The following is a 17,756-nucleotide window of genomic DNA, read 5'->3' as shown; positions in this document are numbered from 1 at the left end:
GAGGCATTCAACCTTCAAGGCTTTGGTTGACTTCTCATTTGCCTTCCTGTGAGGCATCATAGGTTCAAATATCTCAGATATCTCGATGTTCACAAACCCTGTCCTTAGGGTTTTTTTAAAGAGACCTCACTATATCAACTTCTAGTAGACTGCTCTGGGCATTCTCCAGGGCCTGTCTGAGCAGTGTTTTTTCCCTCCAGGAAGTCTTCTGAACCATCAGATAAAGTCCCTACATAAAAGAATTTCCTTATAGCCAGCTCTAAGAGAGAAAGATTAGATTTTTCTATGACATGATTCAAAAGAAAAGAAAATCTAGTTTTCTGGCCTGCTTTGAGAAGGAACTTACTGAGCCAGGATAGAGAAACTGAACCATGGAGAGGAAGGAAGGAAGGGAGAGAGGGGAGGGAGGGGAGGGAGGGGAGGGAGGGGAGGGAGGGGAGGGAGGGGAGGGAGGGGAGGGAGGGAGGGAGGGAGGGAAGAACCTGTATCATGTTATAATCCCTAAATTTACAACAATTTTATTGCATGTTACAGGGGATTCTAACATTTAGTAAACAATTATTACACACTCATGATGCTTTCATAATCATGTTAGCTACAATATCTTGTTTAATCTATGATCCTCAATCTCTATCTAGTCTGGAGAAATGGAATTTAGGTTAAACATGCTGGCCATGCGCACACGAGGACTAAAGGAAAAACCCTGGGTTGACCAGAGGAAACTGAATACCAGTGTCTTCTCTTAACTCTCACAGCATTCAATAAGTCATTTAATTAAGTTTCAGGTATGCTTTGATAGAGCAGACATATTCAGTATTTACCCCTCTTCCGGTGTGGGTGTGTGTTTGAACTCAGTGCCCCATATTCTCACGTGGCTTTTTCATTCAAAGCTGGTACTCTAGCATTTGAATCACACCTCTACGACATCTAGCTTTCTGTTACATAACTGCCTAGGCTAGCTTTGAACCACAATCCTCATATCTTAGTCTCCTGAGTAGTGAGGATTACAGGAGTGAGCCACCAGTGACAGACTTTTTTTTTAGTCTTATTGTATAGATTAAGTTGTCCTGGAATTCACTATTTAGATCAGACTGACTTAAACTCTCCATCGTTGTACTTCAATCTCCTGAGTGCTGGGGTTATAAATAAGTACCACCATTCCTGATACCCTCTTATGTTTGAACATTATCCAGATTTTAATGGGTAAAAAAAAGGCACATCCAAATTTTCCAAAGTGTGTTTGAGAAACTGATCCACTCACAACTCCATTAACTGAGCTCTCCTGGGCTAAAGCCAACTAAAGCATTCCATATCCTCAGCTGCATCACCTATACAGTAGTGGGCAGATGATCGAAGTTTCTTAACCAGGCTTTTCTTGCTTAGAACAGTGGGAAAATACGGTTTGATGATTTTTTTAAGGGGAGTATATTAATTGCATCCATCCTACAACCCCAAGAAGACACAGCCATAGGATAAGACGGAGTGGCAGACTGCACTTCTTGGTATGTGGATCAGTGAAATCCATTTACTGCAAAGGCCAAATTGACTTGGGATAGCTCAAGGGTGAAACATCCTTGCTTGGCTAAGAATGTCAATGGTTATATGAGTCCTAGTGAATCATCAGAAAGCACCAACTTTTACTATCAAAGTGTCTAATGTAAAGACAAAAAAAATCGTATAACCATTCTCATTTTTCTTTAACTTTAAAAGAAAATCTTAACTAACCCATTTAAATTCTTCCCTAGACTGATCTGAGTTCTTTTTGCACTTAGGAAATACTTCTTGGTGCATATCTTACAAGTTAATGTGAGAGGGTCAGAGAATGATTAGAGATTCTCCCCCAAATAGGACATAGTAACCTCGATACATCATATTAGTAAATCTCTTATGCCTTTACTCAGCTGTGAAAAGTTCTTTTTGTGGCTGGATCCAATGAAAAGACTACCTGGGGATCTAAGTTCTAGTCAGGTCCTACCTGCTAGAAGCAACACATAGTCAGCTGATCACTGCTCACATACATCAGTGCCACGCAGCTAGAAGCATCGCACCCATGCTTGTTGAGTCAGCAGGTGAAGATTAGGCTGTTTCTTTCTGCTCTATAAACAGTCAAATGTATCCCTTGGAATAGAAACAACTCTGCATCACTGAACATCATATTGATGCCCCCAGCACAATACATCAATGTGCACCCTGGAACCAGCCTGAAAAGGTGTTTCTGGTATCTAATTCAAGGCTGGAGCAGGGTACAGGGTGTTAACTCCAGATCCCAGGCAGGAAGGCTAATTTTAGCTGGTGAGAGATACAGAAAATGAGGAGAGATAGCTCAAAACAGAGCCTCTAATTGGGAACCTTTGAATTTATATCCTGAAATGCAGTGCAGGGTATAGGACATGAGCAGTGGGGTAAAAGCAATGTAATGATTACAAAAGAAAAAAGGGAAGGACTAGCACTCCATAATTGTCCATAACTTTCTGCTGTTGAATGTTTCCTTTCCAATTAAAAGACAAGAATTTTGAACACATGTACTTTATCATCTTCATAACCCATCTCCTGGTCTGTTTGTTTAACGTTGAAATAACAGTTATGACAACTAGTAAACTTCAAGTTGCATCAGGAGTGATCCTTCTAGTGTGCATGCATGAGAGTGTGTGTGTATGTGTGTGTGTGTATGCCCAGTCATGTTCATGTGAGCATGCACTGAAAAATATCCATTGGTCAAGACACAGTGTACACATAATCGGACACAGTAGAATTGAAACTCCTCTGTACAAACTAGTTAAAGACAATAAAATTTTAAATTACACAAAAAAGAATACAAACACTTGTGGGTTGATTATGGGATCTTACTCTAGGGACCTTCACTTCCTTTCCAAGATAAAACATAGAATCATTTCCTTCCTTTGGCTTACAAACTATTGCCCTAAGCACGTCCAGCGCGGTACTTGAAGCCTCATGTGGATGAAGGAGATGCTCACTGCTGCAGGAAGCATGCAGGCTCCACTCTTACAGCTGCTTCTCCAAGCCCTGTCAGTCCACAGGTCATTGACTCAGTCATACACACACATATACACCACATATACACACGCGCACACACACACACACACACACGCACGCACGCACACTGCAGAAGAGGATGGGTCACTAATTGTTAGCAAGTCCTCTCACCTTATGAGCTCTAGCCCCATCTTCTTCCTCTGACTTTGTAGGAATGGTCTTAAAGATGTCTAGCCTTTAGGCTTGAATCAAGCATTCTGTTTCACTGATATCAAGAACAGCTGGTTTTCAGAGTACCGGTGGCTCATGACTGTAATTCTAGCTGTTTGAGAGGCTAAGATTAGGAGGATCATGGTTTGAGACCTGTTAGGGTTGAGACACTCATGAGACCCTTTTCAAATGAGAACTGGATGCAGAAGTCATCCTAGCTATGATGGGGATGCCCAAAACAGTTGAATAAGAAATTCTCAGCCCACATTTACGCTTGGACAGGAATCAAGACATTATCTGAGAAATAAACACCACAAAAAACATCACAGGGGGTTCTAGTGGTAAAGCATCTATCTGCTTCCCAGATGCCTTGAGTTCAAAACCAAGTACTACAACAACAAACAACAACCAAAGTGGCTTGTGGGGGATTTTTTCCCAATTCCTTCAGAATGCAGACACCAACCAATAGATAAGACTCAGATCCATTTCTCCTTGAAAGCACAAAGGGCAGAACTGCAGAGCTCTCTAGATAAAAGAGAGCACCAGACTGGCAAGCAAAAGAGCTAAGTCACAAGCAAATTACCCCTGGGAGGAGGGCTGAGTAGGGAGTCCTACTGAGATGGGGATATTCAAACTCCATCTGTGCTTTCACAGCAGCTAGATGAGGCAGACAGCTAACATAGATAGGGTTTTATCTGTGCTAATGAACAAACAGTTAAATGTATCAGCTCCTAATGCTACCTAACTTAGCAAAGAGAAAGATAAACACAAAACAATCTTCATTCTGCTCCATCTACCTTACATTGCATATATGGCTTGTATTAGAGTCCCAATTGGGAGTGAGTGTTCCTCCAGTTACAAAGCTTTTGTTAAGGTTTTGGGGCATCTGGAAAACAGTCTTAATTCTTACCAAAAACTGGGGCTGGCCAATTCTAGAATTCTTTCCCCCAGGTTGTAAGTACTTAAATTGTACGTCTGAAAGTTGAAAAGAATGGAAATTTAATGGAAACATCATTTGCAGGCATTTCTTGTTAGTTCTCTCTTTTGGTTTCTTTCACAGAAATATGAAGGCTATATTTTACTACAAATGGTACTTGCATGAAGGGCAGAAATTATTAAAGAAACAGAAGCTATTTGAAAGAGAAAGCTTGTTTTAAATTTTAGCTTAAACAGCAACATAACTCACTGTTCTTTAAGAAGGTGAAACTTTTAACATCATTTGTTATGAATTCCAATGTATTAAAAGTGATGCTTTTTTTTTTTAAAGATAGTACAGTGTAGCCCACACCTATCAGGTACACCTGTTTCTATGTATGACTGTAGGATGCAGTGGGAGGTGAAAGATTCTTTGGGTAATATAAACTCTGGGAATACATCTGAGACCTGAGCAGACATTTGAAGTATAGCATGGAGACAAGGTATAGAAGACAACTGCCCCCGGGCAGGAGGCAGTAATGAATCATGTTAAGATATAATAATGTCTGGAATTTAATGGCTGAAATTAAGAAGACTGATTGTACCAAATTTGGCAAGAATATAGAGTCACTGAACTCTTACACATTGAGGAGTGAAGGGTCAAATTGCCACAAGCCTTTTATAAAGCAATCTTAGAGTTAATCATTTCATATCTAGGTATTTATTCTAGTGAAGTAAAATTGTATAAATATTTATAAAGAAATCTTAGTACTTTTGGTTATAATAGTATAAACTAGAAATAACTCAAATGTCTATCAACAAGTGATTGGATAAACCAACTGGTATATCCAGACAATGGAATACAGTAATACTTGGAAGTAAAAAGGATGTGTCTCAAGACAGTGATGTTAAAAGAAGCCACATAACAGACTACACACTAAAAGCTTCACTTCATACCATAATAAAGAGCAGATCAGTGTGTATCTGGAAATGTGAAGGAAGAGGAGAAGGAATCACAAGTAGGCCAAGGAACCTTTTGGAGGTGAGGACCACGTCCTTTATCTTGATGGACAGCCTTTCAGCTATGTAGATGCCAACTGTATCATCTTTTACTCTTCATGTATATAAAATTCATTGTATGGTACATTTGCCTATTGAAGTTGTTAACTTTACTATCCACCTTGCAGATGAACATAAATGTGTGGAGCTCAGGAAAGAAGTATTATTGGAGTCAAGAGGAAATGAGCATATTCGTTATTCTCCAGGTCATGCCAATCAATCGTGCACGAGGATCAGAGTTCTGTGGGGATTCTGATGCTGGGGACAAGCAAAGGGAGTGAACTTACATAAAAGGAAAGACCGTGTTAGTAAAATTTACAGACAATGCTCTTTTGAGGTGGGGTACAAGGTTTAGTTGTTGAATAACCAACAACACAGTTTTGAGACATTCTCCAAATCAGGAGTGGAGATTTCCACAATTATTTGTCTGTTTTCACAGGTGTAATGGTGAGTCTGTCTGTATGGGTACTCATTCTGATCTTGACTGAAACTAAGTAGGTTATTTTTCCTTTTCTAAGCAATTCAATTTGTGATTCAACCTCCTCTCCCCCTTTTCACATGACACTTACAATCCATTCCTCAGTAGGATGTCCACTTAGGGTTTTGTGCCACAAGAGTCAAGACCCATCTCCACAGCCACTATAAACAAACCAAGAGCCACCCCTGATGGCTCACCCCTTGTAATCTTAGCTGCATGGGAGAGCAAGATCAGAAAATCACAGCTCAAGGCCAAACTCCTTCTCAACTAATAGCTAGGCATGAAGGCACTTACCTGTCATCCCATCCATGGGGAATGCTAATATCAGGAGGATCGAGTTCAAGGGCAGCTCCAGAAGGAAAACCTGCAAGAAGCACCAGCAGTAGAAGCAACATGGTATTGTGTGTACAAGCTATTCTAACCCCTGTAGGATGCGAAAAATAGGAGGACCGAGGTGCAGAAGACACAGACCTGGCTGGAAGTTAACAACTGTCTAAAAAATAAACAGTGCAAAAACCAGCTAGAGGCATGGCTCAGGGTAAGAGTATCAGTCAGTCTTGAAAGTGCAAGGCCTTGAGTTCAAATCCCAATATCACCACAAAACAAAAGAAAACAAGTTAACAGAAATAGATATGGCATTGGTCACAATTCCTGCCACCATCTGCACACACATACATACATACACATACACACACACACACACACACACACGCACAAAGGCGTGTACTACTCATATAGTAAAGGGGTGGCACATGCCAAAACAAGGGGAAAAAATCAACAGAGTAATATAAACTAACTGGCTTAGACAACATTATATTATTAGTTGGTATAAGAACTAGCTTCTGAGCTGGGTGCAGTGGCTCACGCCTGTAATCCTAGCTACTCAGGAGGCTGAGATCTGATGATCGAGGTTCAAAGCCAGCTTGGCCACTACAAAGAACGTGCGATGCTTTATCTCCAATTAATCACCAGAAAACCGGAAGTGGCACTGTGCCTTCAGAGGGAGGGCAGTGTCCTTGAGCTGAACAGCTCTGGTCCAATGACCAGGTCCAGAGTTCAAGTCTCACAACCGACAAAAAGGAAAAAAAAAGAACTAGCTTCTGATAATTTATCAGGGTACAGCTTCTTTGGACAAGCAAGATTTTGAGTTTCAGCTTGAGCACAGAAAGGTAGTCATGTGATCCTCTGAGAAAAGAAAGTTCCGAATACAAAGTAATGACAGCAAAATATCCACAGACATCCACGGATGGGATTGCTAAAACAGAGGGAAATAGACAGGAAAAAGCAGAAGTGGAGGTCAAGTCCAAATCTAGATTTTCTTTAGTGGTCATTTAAGTGTTTGGGAATGGGGAGTAGGGCTACAGAAATAATCTGAGAAATGTGTTGGGAAAGATCTAGCTTTGGTGTAGCATGTAATGACAGTAGGGAAGGACGAGAACCTCTGAGGTGTGTTCCGAGTGTAAAGTTGAAGAACCTTGCTGCTGAACTGAAGTGGGCATGAAGAATTAGGGGTTTTTGCTAGAGTAACCTTGGAGACACTGATGATTTTGACTGAGTCTCTTCCACAAGAGAAGCAAGGATTGGGTATGATGGGCTAACTGGAAGTTATTCTTTGGATAAATTCAGTCACTTAGGACATGAGACCTCAGGTACATATCCTTGTTCTCCCTAGGGTCAAGGGAGAATCTGTGCGTTATCTGGATTGACACCTAAGCAGTCGAGGGTCAGTCAAGTATAACTTAAATGCCAGATATGAGACCCTGGGTTCCCTATCAGGTGCAAGAATCAGGGAACACAATGCAACTGTCTGGCCCAGATAAGTGCTAGTAGATCACTGGGAAACAGAAAACATCAAGAAGTAAAGCAGGGTAGCTTATGTGCACAAAAAAGGAAAAGGGTCATTTCCTAATCAGACTGGAGTGGTCAGTTATCCTCAGACAGGCATCCCATAAATCTCCTTATAAAATATGCCTGGTTAGCCAGAGGCTCCTGAGCTATACTCCTTTTTGTTTTTCTTTTGGTGGGACTGGGAATCAAACTGAAGGCCTTACACATGCTAAGCATGCATTCTACCACTGAGCGAACAGCCCCACTGAGCCACCTCCTGAATGACAAGATCGAGTGAAGACATAATTTATGCCAGCTATTCCCTGCCCTGACATGTTTACAGAGACACACCTGGAATCAGCTTCATACATAACAAGTGTTCACTGCTACAGAGGGGTGAGCTGAGAATTTTTTATGTGATGCTGGAGCACCTGTTTTGTAAACCATGGATTCTAAGGATTCAACAGCCCCTAGGGTCCTCCCTGCTTCACTCAAGTGGCAAGCACTGGCTAAAGGAGTCTGTGTAGGTCCTAGACTATCAGCATAGTGAGCTCAGCCACAAGGCCAAGTGTGCTGGCACAGGGAGAAACACAGAGGTTCTAAAAGTCTGCTGTCCCAGCACAGTCCTGTGACCGGCCATGTTGGTATTTTAGGAGCTTCTTAGGAATTGTTGATGTAAGGGAAGACAAGTTAATGCTGGACTCTGATCACCAGGTTTAGGAGCCCGTATTTTTACCTCACAACAATGCCGATTGTCCTACAAAACAAGCCTGCTTCTATGACATCCTCTGGTAATTTCAGAGGAAGGAACACTCCTAATTCCTAAGCAAGAGCTTTTAACATATACAAAATAGGGATTGACAGTACTGGAGCCAATATGGAGAGGGAGGAGATGAAGAAAGCAGTAGGTAGGAAGTAGAAGTTGAGAATCATTATTCTAGATCCTGATGGTAGGCCATACATCTCAGAGTATCTGTCCCTTAGTAGTCAATCCTATACCACCTATCTTAAGGGGCTCTTTGTATTTTTATCATGTTACCACTGCTCCTCAAAATTACGACAGCAGCCATGCAATTAAAATCAAAGCTTGTGGGGAGAGTGTCAGGAAGACAGTCACAATTTATATGACCCTGCACAAGTCATTAACCTCTCTGAACTTTGGCTTACTCCCTGGTAGAATGACAATAATTATGTCTCCCTCAAGAAGCTGTTAAAAAATGAAACAAATTGTAATAGATTATGATGTTAAACTCCAACAATTCATTCCGATATGTGGGGCATGTCACATCAAGGGTAAAAGGCCTACCTCGTGGCCCAGTGCTCACTTCCTGGTTTTGGAGATCCAACCTGCCTGTCTCCTGCTTGGGAGGTTTGGCTGTGGTTTGTGATATAAAATAAGGCTACCTCGAACCCTCTCTGACCGCACCTACCTCCCCCTGTCCTACCTACTTTTATGTTAATAGATTCCTGCTTCTTACTTTAGCCCCTGGTATCTTCCCATTAAACGAGTCTGCTGTGACATTCTCCCTGGCGCATCTGTGTCTTCCCTCTGGAGAAGGGAGGGCTGGGTGAAGGCGCCCAGCCGGCTCTATCCTTTCTCGGTCTCCTCTTAGTCGGGGCGTGTTCTCTTTGCCCTTCCTGCTGGTCAGGAGGCAAAGAGTGCTAAAAACCCTGACACCGATATTGTTGCTACTGCTTTGCTCAAGTATTATTCTATATGGACATGTTTGTCCTGAGGTGAACATGTTGGCTTTTCCTTAGGTAATAATGGAAGTCTGAGTCCAGGTATTAAAATGAAACTCCTTTATGTAGAAGAGAATGGGGAAATTATTGTGCTATTCTATGAAGTTTGTCCAAATAACTACTTGTGAGGACTTTTAGTGCACATGACCAGAGCTGGCTCTGGAAAGGACTGACTAGATCTAAGTGGTCTGATCTTACATCTTACCCCCTCAGTAACTCTCTTTCATAGGCCCCATATTCACAGCCTGGATCTGTGCCTGGCTCATAGGACTCAGACAATCATGAAGTCTTATGTAATGCTGCTAATTAGGGTGAAAATCAATGGTGGCATCACAAGATCATTGGGAGGAGGATATGACAAGAAGGCAAAGAATGTCACCTCATGCAGATTGCACTAATTCTTTCTAGTGTTTGTTGAGTTTGGAAAAGGGAGATGGAAAGCCAGGAAACTAAGATTCAATGGAAAGTACTCCAAACACATTCTAGACACTATTATTTCACATACATTTCTTAACATTATGGGGTTGGACAAAACTTTCCAGATTCAGAAAGGACGAGACTGAAGCTCACAGAAGTAAAATTGTGTTTGTCTAAGCTCACACAGATTATTAAATGATGGGGGCTGGGATTCAAACTTGGGTCTGGTCCAACTCTACAGTTTATAATCTTTCTTTGGGAGATGGGCAATAGTTATATAAGCATGCGTGACATCTTCCTCTGTGTTTTCTAAAGTTTGAGGCAACTGATCTTAAACTTGGATCCGAAACAATTAACTGTAGGCATTTTTAGAGCATAGATTGCTAGACCTCCTTCAGAACCCAAGCTAGCTCCAAAAGGAGCTGTCCAAAGAACTCTAACCTCTCACATTCCCCACATCTGCAGACTCCACCAATTAAGAAGTGGGGCACAGAGGTGGGAGGCAGGGGAGTTAGGCGGCCAGGAGTGTGGCTGCCCTCTGCACATGTTGGAACGGGAAAAAGCACGGTGTTCTGTGAGCCATAGAAATCCACTGTGTTGAAGGTAGAGGGGCTAGCAATGCCTGTGGCAAGCCCGTTTCAGGAGGACTCCAAGAAATCTGCAAAAATCCCATCCTGACCTGGCAACGTCCAGATATGGCTTGCTCATTGACCGCAAAGGAGGAAGATGAAGGGAAAGTAACAGGGACAGAGAATGGGCAGGATTGTCTGAAAATCCCATTCTCAACTACGTGAATGCCTCTTTCTGTCGGATATTAAACATTTAAAAAAACATGGTTATTAAACTAATACGTAAGGCCAGCAGGCTGAGCAGGAAAGCCAATTTGTAGTCCTATGCACTGGTAGGTTTTGAGGCTAAGGTTCATGTCTCAAAATATGGTGAAAATCAAGACTTGACACATGAGAAAGGCATAAAGACTTCATGAGCAAGCGTATCCAGGAGGCCCCGGGGCCATGCCCCAATAGCATGGTAAGTGACCTGCAAGCTGTTTCGAAAAAAAGAAATGCTCTGCAGACGTCCTGAACAGATTAGTGCCAGCATCTGGTGGCAGGCACACTGTAATTGACTACTTATTGTATTCTTAATTTGATTTACCGTTTTCTCTCAGTTTGGCCTACCTGCTGTAGCAGTGGGTATCCTGTCAAAAGAAATTATTTCATAGTGTGCAAAGATTCAGCTGGGGCAGCATATGGTGTCATGCAAGTCAGTGAGATGACCTACGTCCTCTCAGGTGGATCCCAACAGGATGGTACTGACTGCTGTCATGGAGCCAGGAACCACAATTACATCAATTGTCAAACAATGACTATTCTCTGGTAAATGAGACCAAGATGATTTTCTTTGTGTTCTCCCAACACATAAATGTCCGCTTTTGCTTTTGCACTTCTGCAAAAAAAAAAAATGCTGCTCATGAAAAAAAATTTCGAGCAATTTAGATTACAAAGAATGTAAGGAAGTCACAGATAGGCATTACAGCCGGAAACAGCGTCTAAGAGAGGCTTTGAGGAAAGTTAGGAAACAGAATTCCAAGGATCTATACACTGAAAGAAGGAAGGGACTTAGGTTGAAAATTTCATAAAGATAATTTATAATTCATTAAAACATATTACATTTAACTAAATGTTTATAGTATATAAACAAAGTAAAATACAACTATATTGGTCTAAAATTTTTAACATTTCAAAAAGATGCCCATTTCTTCAAGAAGAGTTTTAGGGGTAATAGTTAAAAGAGTAAGAATCATTTTAAAAAGCTCTTACATGGTCTGGTGGCACACTCTCATAATCCCAACATTCAGGAGGCTGAGGTACAAGGACGATAAGTTGTGAAGCTAGCCTGGGCTACTAGATAGGTAAATCTTGTCTCAAAAAGTAAAAAGCAAGCCAGGTACAGTGGCTCACACCTGTAATCCTCGTTATTCAGAAGGCTGAGAGCTGATGACCAAGGTTCAAAGCCAGCCCCAGCACTGAAAGTCCAAGTCTGTGAGACTCTTATCTCCAATTAAACACCAGAAAACCAGAACTGGCACTGTGGCTCAAGGGGTAGGGTATAGCCTTAAGCTGAAGAGTTCAGGGATAACGCCCAGGCCAATTTCAAGTACCATGACCAACAACAACAAAAAAAACAGCACCCAGAACTTCCCTATGACACAGCTATACACCACTCCTGAGCATGTACCCACATTACAAGTCAGAGTACAGGTGACACTTTCACATCCATGTTTAGTGCTCACTATTGACAAAAGGTACATTATGGAAACAAGTCAGGTGCCCTACAACAGATACAGGTATCGATAAAATGTCACATACACACATACACACATACACACATACACACATACACACACACACACACACACACACACACACACACACACAGTGGAATTTTATTCATCCACTAGAAAGAATAAGATTATGTTATTTGTAGGGAAGTGGGGGGACCTAGAACAAATAATGCTAAGTGAGGTTAAGCCTGGCTCAGAGAGACAAATGATGAACGTGTTCTCTCCTATGTGGAAGCAAGATGTAAAATATAACTGAATATGATACAAGACTCTAGGACACAGACTAACAGCAGGTTCCCTTAGGAAAGGAATCCAAAGGCATAATTTCTCTGACCATTTTAAACACTATTTATTGAAACAAATTCCAGAAAAGAGAAACAGGTTTTTAGTTGCTGTTAGTGCTGGTGGGTTGGTTTTTGCTTTTGATCTTTTTTAAGGGGGACTATTGGGGCGGGGGGTAGGGGGGGAGGAAGGCACAGTAAGACAGGAAGGAAGGGTGAACAAATGCAGATACAGCACCACTTCTGGCCTTTTCTGTATATGTGATTCCAAGGACTTGAACCCAGGGTTTTGTGAATGCTAGGCAAGCACTCTACTGCTAGGTTACACTCCCAGCCCCATATAAGTTGTTTTGTTTTGTTTTTAATATCACTTTGTTGCTGTCACCTCCAGACTGGTAACCAATTACATAGCCATCCAATAAAGACAAGCACACCAGGACCCAGAGCGCTGATAGAAAAGCTCCACCAGGACTGGTTGACACAGATGCAATGACCCTGAAGGTGTAAGTCTGGCTAGATAAATGGTTGTACTTCTGTGAGGAAAAGTGGGAGATGTCTGGCTTTAGAGCCACACATCATGACAGTACACCTAAAAGCAAATACAGTGTTATTACTAAATTTAAGGGAAAGCAGAAAAAAATAGACAAGATGTCTTTGCTTAAATTCCTTCCCTGTTTGCCCTTCTCTAGGATCAATGTGATAGGTCTAATTCATTCATTCTTTTCTTTCTTTCTTTGTGGGTCATGGGGCTTGCTTGAGCTCAGCCTGGGCATTGCCCCTGAGCTCTTCAGCTCAAGGCTACCAACCTACCCTTGAGCCAAGCCCTGCTTCTCATCTTCTAGAGGTTAACTGGAAATAAGAGTCTCAGAGATTTTTGTGCCCAGTCTGGTTTTGAACCTCAATCCTCAGATCTCAGCCTCCTGAGTAGCTAGGATTATAGGCATGAACCACCTTGACTAGCCTTAATTCCTTTGTTTCAGTAGCGGGCCTCCACTTCCTGAGGCCAATGGGAAGATGAAAGGACATGACCCAATCTGTACAGATGGTGTTCCCTTCAGAGCAAAATACGTCAGCCCAAAGAGACTGCTATATTTCTGTTTGGTTATTCTGAGAAACTGCTGATTTTCACAGACACAGGAATGGTTCTGAAAACTGATCCCTTTCTACAAAGAAATTTGTATTTATCTACCTTAGTCAACAGCAGATACAGGCCTCTCCAACCTGCCTAGGACAGATCTTTTCAATGGAAGAAGAGATGGATTGTGGGGGTCGGGGTGGGGGTGGGGTTCAGGAACTAGCTCAGTATTTGGAGGACTTTGCCTCCATAAGGAGACAAAACCCATGCTGCCTACCTCCTTTCCGCAACCTCCCTTCCCTGCAGAAGCCCCAGCTGCTATCGTTTGTGTCCATCCTCAGTCACTCGCACAGGGGATCTCCTTTTAGCATCTCCATATATACCCTCCATGGACCTGGATCAGACTCACCCCACCCCCTCTATCAATCTTTCTTCCCAAACCAATCTCGTCATTCCATTTTCACACATGTACATAAAAGATTTTGCTCATATTCACTCTCCTTCACCCTTTATTTCCAGTTTCTCCTATATCCCAGATATGACCTGCTTTACTTTCCTGCCATTCATTTGTTAACTGTAAATGAAATTAGGTTATTTGTAGGGAAATGGATAGAACTTGAGAACATTAATGAAGTTAGCCAGGTTAGAAGGACAAAGCCACAACATTTTTTTTCAATATGTGGATGCTAAACCTCACAGATAAAAATATACATAAACATATACAGGATCATAATTCTCTATGAGTGACATGTTTGTAAGTGTCGAACTACGTGAAGGAACCAGAAAGAGGTGACAGAGGATTAGTTAAATGGTGATCAATACCCAAATCCATTGCGCAAGGGAAGGTAGCTTAGCAGAGTAGACAGACAGCTGCTGACAATGGAGATTGTGGGGAGGGGAAGAAAGCAATCAATGGTTACATGGATCTGCATGTATGCAGCACCACTGTGAAGCCCACTGGACACCTGGCTCCTTTTGGATTCTCATACTTCATTTTTGTTAATAATTTTGAATGTTTATCTCATGTACATTATTAGTCTGCTTCACAGACTACAATGATCAAAAACTTCAGAAGGCAAAGAATGAACTTACGATTTCCTTTCAGTCTTGCCAGTCAGCCTGTTGGCTAGATAAAATTCCTTCTGACCTCCTATCTGGCCTGTACATACCATTCCCGACAGGGCCTGCCACAGGCATACATTTCAAAACCTTCCCTTTCAGCATCTCTTCTTTCTTGGCACCAAGCTCCCTGGCCCCTAGGTGCCTCCTCTGTTTTCTTTCCTTTCAGATCTTCTTTTCAGCTAGCTGTCATTTAGCTGTCAACAAATTTCCTGAAGGTATTACCTTCTAGATTATACTAATCTCACTCAGAAGCATTACACTTTTAATAGCACTTGCTAAAAGCAAGGGTAAGTATGCTAAAGAAATAATCCTGCAAGTGAATTTTGAGCATATGGCCCAAAGGGTATCTAGTAACTATCAACTCTACCTGTTAAGAGGTTATAACCATTGCTCTTCAAATCACACCAGCTGGTCCAACCTGCTTTTGGAATTCCAACCTTGCCATTCCTTTCTCTCTTACTTTTCTGCTTTCAGCTTGGTTTCTGAACCCGGAACTCACCTCCAATTCTCCTCCAGAGTCCATAACCAATTCCCCCAGATGGCTGCTCAGATCAACTTAAGTGTCTCCTGAAAATGTAATTCTTTCCAATCCCTCTCCCCTCCATCAAACTAGGCCTTCCTATCCATTCTTCATTCCTCATGCATCAAATCTTGAGGGTAATATAGCACGTTCTTAAAACTGTTTTTGGTTTAAAAAGCAAATTAACACTAAGCCAAGCCAAGTCAAGCCAAGCAAGTCAGACTAACCCAAAACACTGACCCCCTCACTTGAGCCTGCAAGTATCAAAAGGGTAAAAAGGTGACTATAACAGTTTGGTATCCTTACTTCACTTATTATCTGTGTTCTTTGTACTAAGTCATTGTCTCCTGCAGTTGCTTTGTGGCCATCTTGGAATCCAGAAAAACATAACTGAACATTCTGTGAAAGAGGGCAAAACTGCCCTTAGACAGTATGGTTACCATGGTAACAAGACCCACCTGACTAATCCTGAGACAATGAACAGCCCCTGCCTCAATTCCTCCTCTTCTACTTAAACCTAAAGTAATTATCTTCATGGGAAGATGGGCTAAGTGCTTACCTTTCTTTGTCCTGCAGTACGCTCATGCTACATTCAATAAATCTCAGTTCTTTGATTCCATCATTACTTATCTCTTTATATGGCATATTTGGGTGAGTGGAGAACCTGACATGGAATTTACAAGTTCATGCCTAAAAGCTTGAAGCTCTGGTAAAAAGCCCATTTTATTGTATGTGCCTTGTAGATCCCTCCTCTTTCCCCATTGTCCTCCGAAGTTTTCAAATGAAGCAAGCACCAATTATAGGGTTTGATTGGCTCTTCCTGGTACAGGGTGCCTTCCAGAGCATCAACCACTGGCTCCTACTTAGCTTGGTATATGTGGCTTCCAGCATAAGCTTTGGTACTTAAGCAATACATGCCTTACCAGTTTCTTGTTTTTCTAGAAGACTGGTATGTAAGGTTCCTGCCATGAATTAGACTGACTCCCTATTACATTTCTCTGAGTCTTCTTTCCTCCTTTTACTGGAAGGTGGTTGAGCAGGGTTTGTCCTAGCATTTCTCTCAACAGTAAAATGCTAAGTGACAGATTATGTGTCAAACACTGCTTTCCAAAGTGATGAATTAATGCTTTCTTCACAACGTGATAAGCGTTTGTTTTTGAGAGTAGTGTTGACATGTTCATGCAAATAAATTAACATTCCCGTTGCCACGGATTCATATGACCTGGAACCGAAGTTCACACACCAAAGAAAATGGAAAGAAATGTTCTCCAATCTTTGAAGATGGGAGTACCAAGCCTGTTGATACTCCATCAGTACTACTCCCCACCCACAATGGGAAAGTTCTAGACGGCTGCTCTTGGCAGCATGGTGCTCACAGATAGCTGCCCAGGTACTGGGGATATAATCACAGCTGCCCTGACCCTGTCTTTGCCTGTTATTATACCTGAAATGCAGGAGACATACTAAAGGATATGTGAAATTGAGATGCACTTAGCCACTTGAGTACAACCACCAAAAAGTTCAATCTATTTGGTTAGCCTGCCCTGACCAAATTCCCTTTTCCCTGTCTCTTCTTTCTCCCCACTGTTAGCCCTTTATCTTCTCCCCATATGTCCCACAGACTCTGTGGGGGATCCAGGCTCAGATCCCTGAATCAGCCAGAGCCCCAATCTCACTTGCTGTGAAGGGTGACTGACCATCAATCACTTGAAAATGTCCCTTGTCCTTGGAAAAAAAGTACTCTCAGCAACCCATAGCCAATTCCTGGTTGACTTCTAGGCCCACAGGGCAGAGTAGTTCTGTATGACAGCCACTCCAGAACCTTCTCCATGTGTCAGACCACAGCTAAGCCTCACCCAAGAGACCACATCCTTCATCAGCTTTTCCTCTGTCCCATCTTCCTACGTCAGGCTCCACTTCTAAGGCATCCAAGTTATTTCAGCTTGTCACTCTCCAGTCTGCCATTCTGTATAACCCTTTACAGAAAAGCCCTCTGAATTGTAGAGCAGACTCTTCTGCATACTCTCAGCTGCCTCTTAGAGATGTTATGCAATATTAATGCAATATGGACAATTAGTCTAGCTCTGCTTCTAATAATCCCTTAGGCCAGGTGTAAACAGGCATAATTCTTTGATCACAGTTTACCCTTCCATTAAATGTAGACCTGGTGGCTCATGCCAATAATCTTAGCCTCTCAGGAGGCTGAGATCAGAATATCACAGTTGGAAGATAGCCTAGACAGAAAGATCTAACCACCAAAAAGTTGGAAGTGATGCTATGGCTCAAGAAGCAGAAAACCAAGCCTGAGTAAAAAGGGTAAGGGACAGTGCTCAGGCCCTAAGTTCAAGCCACAGTTCTGGCACACATACACACACTTTTTTTTTTTTTTTTTTTTGCAAATCCTGAGCTTCAGCTCAGGGCCTGAGGACTGTCCTTGGATTTTTCTCAAGGGTAGAACTCTACCACTTGAGCCTCAGCACCATTTCTGGCTTTTTTCTAAGTATGTGGTACCAAGGAATCGAACCCGGGTCTCCATGCATGCTAGGCAAGCACTCTACCACTAGGCCAAACTCCCTGCCCACACTTTCTTTTTAATGAAGAAATATATAGAGCCCCCCCAAATCTCTTTCTGTTCTATCCCAGGACTTCTACACTATGTATAGTCTTTATTTTTTTTTTCTTCAAGATCAAGCAAGAAGAGACACAGACAGAGTAGAGACTCCACTCAAAGACTTACATCCTGTTTCCCAAGCAGAGTAAGTCCCACACAC

The 17,756-nt window shown here is 42.1% G+C and overlaps 1 protein-coding gene and 1 long non-coding RNA gene across 2 annotated transcripts in view; one reads left to right on the top strand and one right to left on the bottom strand.

The window, feature by feature from the left end:
* Window positions 1-17,756, bottom strand: part of LOC150046523 (uncharacterized) — a 275,398-nt gene that overhangs the window by 18,987 nt on the left and 238,655 nt on the right. The gene's annotated exons all lie outside the window — the stretch shown is intronic.
* Window positions 8,362-17,688, top strand: LOC150046526 (uncharacterized). The gene is made up of 3 exons (XR_016539636.1): window positions 8,362-8,391; window positions 12,660-12,771; window positions 17,672-17,688. It is a non-coding gene; the product is annotated as an uncharacterized LOC150046526 (long non-coding RNA).

This window comes from Megascapheus bottae, chromosome 25 (genome assembly GCF_031878675.1).
Source record: "Megascapheus bottae isolate mThoBot1 chromosome 25, mThoBot2.hap1, whole genome shotgun sequence".
Lineage (NCBI taxonomy): Eukaryota > Metazoa > Chordata > Mammalia > Rodentia > Geomyidae > Megascapheus > Megascapheus bottae.
Note: the sequence above shows the minus strand (reverse complement) of the source record. Positions and strands in the feature narration are given on the sequence as shown.